The following is a 7,498-nucleotide window of genomic DNA, read 5'->3' on the forward strand; positions in this document are numbered from 1 at the left end:
AAAGATCCAACAGTGAGGAGAAGGCAGCTGCCCAAGGGTGATTGTGGCCGTTGGGAAAGATTATAGATCTGATGGCGTGGGGTGAAGCGAACATAGATTGCTGTCGTGGCTTGATCCGGTACATCCACTGGGGCTATGATCCAACGATGAACCACTTCAAGCATAATGGCTAGGGGATAAGACGACCACGTGTTGGCTCTGGGTGGCGTGCATGCAGACTTTTATGATGACTCTTGCCATAGGGGGATCGCAGCCCTTAATGCAAATCGGAGATCCAATGGCGAGGAGGGAAAAGCGTTTGGACATCTGACGGCCGAGAAGAGGTTCTGCACATGCCCAATCGAATGCACTAAAACATGCCACATGTTGAGATCCTACGACACTGAAGACAAACATACTTAAACTCAAATTTTTTTCTCTCTCAATTTCAATTTCTCCCCTTCGAAACCCTTCTCTTTTTTGCTCTTCTCTCTCTTTTTCAAGCAAAAAAAATGGACCCGAAAACCCTTTGTTTGATATGTTCTTCTCTCTCAATCTCTCTGTCCCCGCGAGCAAGAACCCTAGATCTGTGATCCCTCCCATCTCCCTTTCTCTCCGTAAGCAAAAATCAAACCTAGGGACTCTAGATCGTCCTCACTCTCTCTTTCTACCTTAGTCTACAACTTTCCTAGCCAGAAACCTTATCTCCATTTCTAATAGCTCACTCCCTCCTTTCGTAACCCCTTTCTCAAACCTCAAATGATCTAAACCAGGGTTCAAATCTCCAAGTCTCTGATGCCTCGATCTCTTGAATCTCAACCTCGACTTTGAAATTCTTGGGGTCTCATTCATCCCTTAGATCCGTGAGGGTCCCAAACTTAGCACCCCCTAACTGTCAGTGTATCATTTGAACCCAAAAGTGAGTTCTAATCTCGATGATGCTTGGCCAAAAAATGGTGAGTGACAGACAAACCGATGGTTCTTGCAAGGTCTTCTAGGTTAAATTGCGGAAAAGCTAAGTACCTATCCTATCTCATTTTCTCTTCTATTTCTTTTGTTTTCCTTTGTTTTGATTTTTCATTTATGTGTGTGTGCGGTGACATGATCTGAAACTGGGATAATGGTTGTTATTGGTGTCTCCGGACTTGGGTTGAAGTTCATGTTAGGGTTAGGGTCAGGTTTGGGGACAAAGACGAGTTAACTTGTCTCGGCCCAGTGAGTCGGTGCCATATTGCCTTATGTGAGTCAACCCGGGTGAGTAGCAAGCTCGAGTCAATCCGAGTGAGTCCAGTGGGCTGACTCGAGTAAGAGGGCTGGCATGTGCTGGGTCTGCATCACGTGTGTGTTAGGGCTATTGGGCTTTTGAACCTAGGTGCGGTTTTGGGCTAGTCAAATTTGAGCTAGGGAAAAAGTTTTGAAAAAGGGCTAGCTACAATTTTAAACATAGGTCGGGTGTCTTTTGAACGGGAAACGGGTCAGCCCAGTTTTACTTCTGAAACAACCTGAGTTATTTTTTTTTTAATCGGCCGGCCTAACCGGTTTCTTTTTTTAAATAAAGTTCGAGGTAATTATTTTTTTAATGGGTCCAGCTGAAAATAACTGATATAAATAGAATCCCCTTACCTTTAACCCAAAAACCAAAACACCAACTCTACACCTCCAAAACTACGAACCGAGTTCCCAAAACCTAAACAACAAAGAACAATACTTCCTTACAATTCTATTCTCTACATATCTACCAAAACAAAAACGGATTCAGAGCCTTACCTCGGTTTTGGGTCAAACCCCGAAAATCTTCGAAACAAAGATCTGATTCGCTATCCTCGAAGAGACTCTCCTCCTGATCCATGTAGCAACGTCGGATCATTGATTCCGGCAACAAACAACCTGAAATCCTAAAGAGAGAGAGTGTGTGTTTGAGTTCTAGAGAGAGAGAGAGAGAGAGAGGATTTTGATTTCTTCTTCATCAAGCAAGTGATTTAGATATTTATAACTTGGTTGACCCAGCTAAACTCGTCGATAAGATGGTGTCCTCGTTGACGGGCCACAGAAGGAAGTTCATCAACGCCAAAGTGGACTCGTCGATGAGCCTGATATTTTAGGATTTCCCAAAATCCCTCGGTATCTCCTTGTCAATGGCTACTGAATCTCATCGCCAAGCTGCACAAAAGACTTCATCGACGAGCCCTTCTGATTTTTAACTTTTAAATTTTCCTTCTCTTTTAATACACTTATCTTGGGTAGGGTTTTTACAACCTCCTTTCCTCACAAAAATTTCGTCCTCGAAATTTATAATCTCTCAGTTACCAACTCAACAACATATCCGAACGCATACCTGACTCTAGAAAGATCCGGCGGCCACCCACATAGCAGCCCCATCCCAAATACATACATACCCTCACTTATGGCGGAAGAATATCATGGTTACATACATACCATCTCAGGAGCTCACAATATTACAAAACTCTCCTAGAGACTAACCACACACCATTACTACAATAACAAAATATTACATACATACTCATATTGATCCTGCTACCAAAGCTACTACTTAGAACAACTGTGGATATTTTCAGCATATTTTCATCTCCAATTCCCAAGAAGCTTCCTTAACCGCGTGATTTCGCCACAGTACCTTCACTAACGGTATCTCCTTGGTACCCAGCTTCTGAACTTTCTGGTCCAAAATCTGAACGGGCATCTCCTCAAACGCCAAAGCATCCCCAATCCTTAAGGATTCGTAACTAATCACATGTGATGGATCCAACACGTACCTTATCAACATAGATACGTGGAACACATCATGGATCCGAGAAAAGCGCTGGAGGTAGTGCAATCCTGTAGGCCATCGGACCCACTCGTTCCATTACCTCGAATAGTTTGATATACCTCGGGCTCAGCTTGTCCTTATTCCCGAACCTCACTCATTTCATCGGAGCGATGCTCAAGAATATCTTACCCCCCACCTCGAATTCCAACTCACAGCGGCGAACATCCGCATAACTCTTCTGCCGACTCTGAGCTGATTTAATCCTATCCCTGATCAATCTGACCTTCTCAAAAGCCTGCTGTATGAGTTCGGGACCCAATATCTACCGTTCACCGACCTCATCCCAATACATAGGAGATCTGCATCTCTGACTATACAATACTTCGTATGGTGTCATACCAATACTAGCTTGGAAGCTATTGTTGTAAGCAATTTCCACTAATGGTAGAAATTGAATCCAACTACCACTAAAGTCTAATACACAAGCCCGTAACATATCCTCCAAGATCTATATCGTCCTTTCTAACTGTCCATCATTTTGGGGGTGGAATAATGTACTGAAAGTAAGCTTCGTCCCCAATGTTTCCTGCAAGCTCTTCTAGAACTGAGAAGTGAACCTTGAATCTCAATCTAAAACAATGGACACCGGTACCGTGTGCATTCTGACTATCTCTTGCACGTATAGATCTTCTAGCCTACTCAAGGAGTAGCTAACCTTCATTGGTATAAAGTGAACAAATTTTGTCAGCCTTTCCCTGATTACCTAAACTATGTTCTGCCTGTGTAGTGCTAATGGCAATCCGGTGAGAAAGTCCATAGGAATGTGCTCCCATTTTCACTCTGGAATACTCAATGGTTGCAACGGCCCTACCAACCTCTGATGTTTAGCTTTCACCTACTGACATGTCAGACATTACTCCATGAACCAGACAATCTCCCTTTTTATGCCACTCCACCAGAAGAACTCGTGCAAATCCTAATACATCTTCATACTACCCGGATGTACCATATAAAAATAACGATGCGCCTCCTCCAAGATCATCCTCTTTATACCTTCATCATTTGGAATGCATAGTCTGTTTCCAAACCTCAATACACCTCCCTCAGAGATGTTAAAATCTGCAGCCAACACTTGCTGCACTTTTTCCACGGTCTCAACTAACTCCACATCACTAGCCTGTGCGGTTTTAATCCTCTCAAATAACGTCGGCTAGATCACCAAGCTAGCAAAGAAATTCTGATGATTACCATCCGCCAACTCCATACCAAGACTTTCCAAATCTCGTCTGATATGATGCTAACCAACTACTACAGATACTATTGTATACTCTGACTTCCAACTCAACACATCAAGTACCACGTTAGCCTTCCCCGGGTGATAGCTAATGGTGCAATCGTAGTACTTTATCAGTTGCAGTCACCTTCTCTGCCTCATATTCAACTCATTCTGTGTGAAAAAGTATCTAAGGCTCTTATGGTCCGTAAAAATCTCACAATGTTCACCAAATAAGTAGTGTCTTCAGATCTTCAACGCATACACCACTGCTGCTAATTCCAAATCATGCATAGGGTAATTCTTCTCGTACTCCTTGAGTTTCCAAGAAGCATAAGCAATTACCTTACCCCGTTGCATCAACACACATCCCAAACCCTTCAAAGATGAATCATTGTATCCCACAAAACCACCATCCCTAGAAGAAATAGCCAAGACCGAAGCAATGACCAATCGATGTTTCAACTCTTGGAAACACTGCTCACAATCATCGATCTAGTCAAACTTCACACCCTTCCTTGTTAATCGTGTCAAAGAACCAGAAAACTTAAAGAATCCCTCCACGAATCAATAATAATAACCTGCTAGTCTTAGGAAACTTTGAACCTCCTGTACGTTCTTTGGTTTCACCCAATCGACCAATGCTTCAATCTTACCAGGATCAACTGAGATACCACCCTTTGACACGACATGGCCTAGAAACGCAACCTGATTCAACCAAAAATCACATTTCTTCAACTTGGCATAAAGCTTCTTCTCTTGAAGAACCAGAAGGACCAACCTCAGATGGTTTTCGTGCTCTTCTGAACTCTTAGAATATACTAGAATATCGTCAATAAACACCACTAGAATTTGATCCTAGTATTCATGGAAAACCTTGTTCATTATATCCATAAATACTACCGGAGCGTCAGTCAACCCAAGAGGCATAACCCGAAACTCGTAGTGACCATATCTGGTTTGAAAAGCAGTCTTCACAACATCCTCAGTCCTAACTTTCACCTGATGATACCCTGACCGTAGATTGATCTTTGAAAAGACATGCATTCCCTGCAACTGGTCAAACAAATAATCTATATGAGGCAACGGGTATTGGTTCTTCACTGTTACCTTGTTGATCTCGTTGTAATCAATGCACATTCGCATCGACCCATCTTTTATCTTTACAAACAATATTGGAGCTCCCCAGGGCAAAACACTAGGTCTGATAAAGCCCTTATTCAGTAGTTCCTGCAACTGCTCCTTCAATTCTCTAAGTTCAGCTGGAGTCATTTGGTTTGGAGCTTCAAAAATCGATGTTTTTCCTAGCAACAATTCAATAGCGAACTCCGCCTCACTATTAAAAGGTAAATTGGGTAAGTCTTTCGAGAATACATCTGGAAATTTTTTAACCACTCGAATATCTTCAAGTTTCAAATCATCCCGTGGTGGTTCCTTCACACAAGCTAGGTACCCCTAACAACTATCCAAAAGTAACCTTCTCGCCTATATAGCAGATAGAATCTGTGGCATTAAACGCACACACGATCCCATGAACTCAATACTTCTGCTCCCTAGGAGGTCTGAACACTACTACCTTCCTACGACAATCAATCACCACATAACTAGAGAATAACCAATCCATCCCCAGTATGACATCAAATCCACATATGTCATATACTACTAGGTTCACCAATAACAGCCTTCCCTGAATAACCACTAGGCAGTTTCCTAACACCTTACTACAGATCATTACACTCCCAGTCGGTGTAGCCACAGACAACCACTCTTCTATCACTTGGGTTTCAAACCCACACAGTTTCACAAAACTTGCAGATACCAAAGAATGGGTTACGCTCGAATCAAATAAAACAACAGCTCTATTCAAAAGAAATAACATGGTACATTTCACCACGTTTCCCGTATGCTCAGCATCGGCTAGGGTAAGTGAGTACACCCTTGTCGGAGCCATGTTTGCTTGATAGTTTCCCCAAGGCATCTAATTACTTCCACCATTATGGCTTGATATAGGCATATCGCTCCTCTATGCCTGACAGTTTTGGGATATGTGGCCCGGTTTACCACGGCTGTAGAAGTTACCCTAGAATGGCTGGCATTCACCATCATGCCATTTATAACACCTGGTGCATTGCGTGAGAGATGGATCCTTCTGAGGACCCTGTCATTCGGTATTCTAGCGATAACCAGAACCATAGCTCTTCTTCTTCCATGGTCCCTACCGAGGACTAGAAGATACTGGCCTCTTCTTCTATTCTTGTACCACCTCGTCCCCCTATAGGTCAGCCTCAACTATGGTGGCTTTATCCACCAAAACAAAGAACTCTCGAATCTGCAGCATACCCACAAGCCTGCGAATGTCCTTCCTCAGACCCTTCTCCCGAGTCTTCTCATACTCATTCGAGACCAAACACGGTGTGAAACGAGATAGCTCAATATATCTGGCAGCATATCTCTGCACCGTCAGGCTTCCCTAAGTCAAACTTGAGAATTCATTAGCCTTCGCATCACGAGTGGAAGCCGGGAAGTATCTCTCAAAAAATGCCCCCTTAAAGTAGCTCCAAGTCATACCATATGGACCAGCTCTCTGCTTCCCAAGCAGACTCACAGCCATCCACCATCTTTCCGCTTCTTCTGCCAGCTAAAAAGTAGAATAGAGAACCTTCTGCTAGTCAGTGCAGTGCAAAACTTCCAATATCTTCTCAGTCTTCTGCACCCAGTTTTCTACTACTATCGAATCGGGTCCTCCAGTAAACGTCAGAGGGTGCATGCGGGTGAACCTCTCTATGGTACAACACGTAGCAGTAGGAGAATGCTCACATCTCCTAACCCTTCTCCCAATCTCCCGCATGATTTGCCTTGTCAAACCCCGAGGCACGGAATGAGACTTATCACTCGCAGTCCCCTCAAAACCACTATCCAAGTAGTTATCCTTGGGCTCCATTATGAAAGTAAGATAGGAATCAATTAGAATTCCTATATCATACACAGTTAACACAATCATTGAAAGCTAATCATGTTAACTACAACTCTCACGAGTTCAGGTCTGTCCTACCACACCAACACGAAACCATCAATGATTTGCCGTGATTTTACAGAAACCGTTATTCTAGAAAAAACACAGAACACTGCCAATGAGTCCCTGTTTAACTATAAGACAGCCTTCAACCTACTCTACTCATTTCCTACATCCTATACTCTAGTATATTCACATAACTACGCCTAACCAAGTCTACAAGACCTAACTCCTTGGTTAGCTCTGATACCAAGCTGTCACATCCCGAACTCGTAGATGGATCCCACCTACGAATTTAATAACCTAACCAGTCTCTGTATCAATTAAAACATACATGATACTATACTGAATAAGGGTTCGACCCCGTGTGGTACACGTATACCCTATACACATTCACATACACATACATACACATCACATATGCAGCAAAAATGTTATTTCTAATACATACAACGTACCATAC

The sequence above is a fragment of the Malania oleifera genome, chromosome 6 (genome assembly GCF_029873635.1).
Source record: "Malania oleifera isolate guangnan ecotype guangnan chromosome 6, ASM2987363v1, whole genome shotgun sequence".
In the NCBI taxonomy this organism is placed as follows: Eukaryota; Viridiplantae; Streptophyta; class Magnoliopsida; order Santalales; family Ximeniaceae; genus Malania; species Malania oleifera.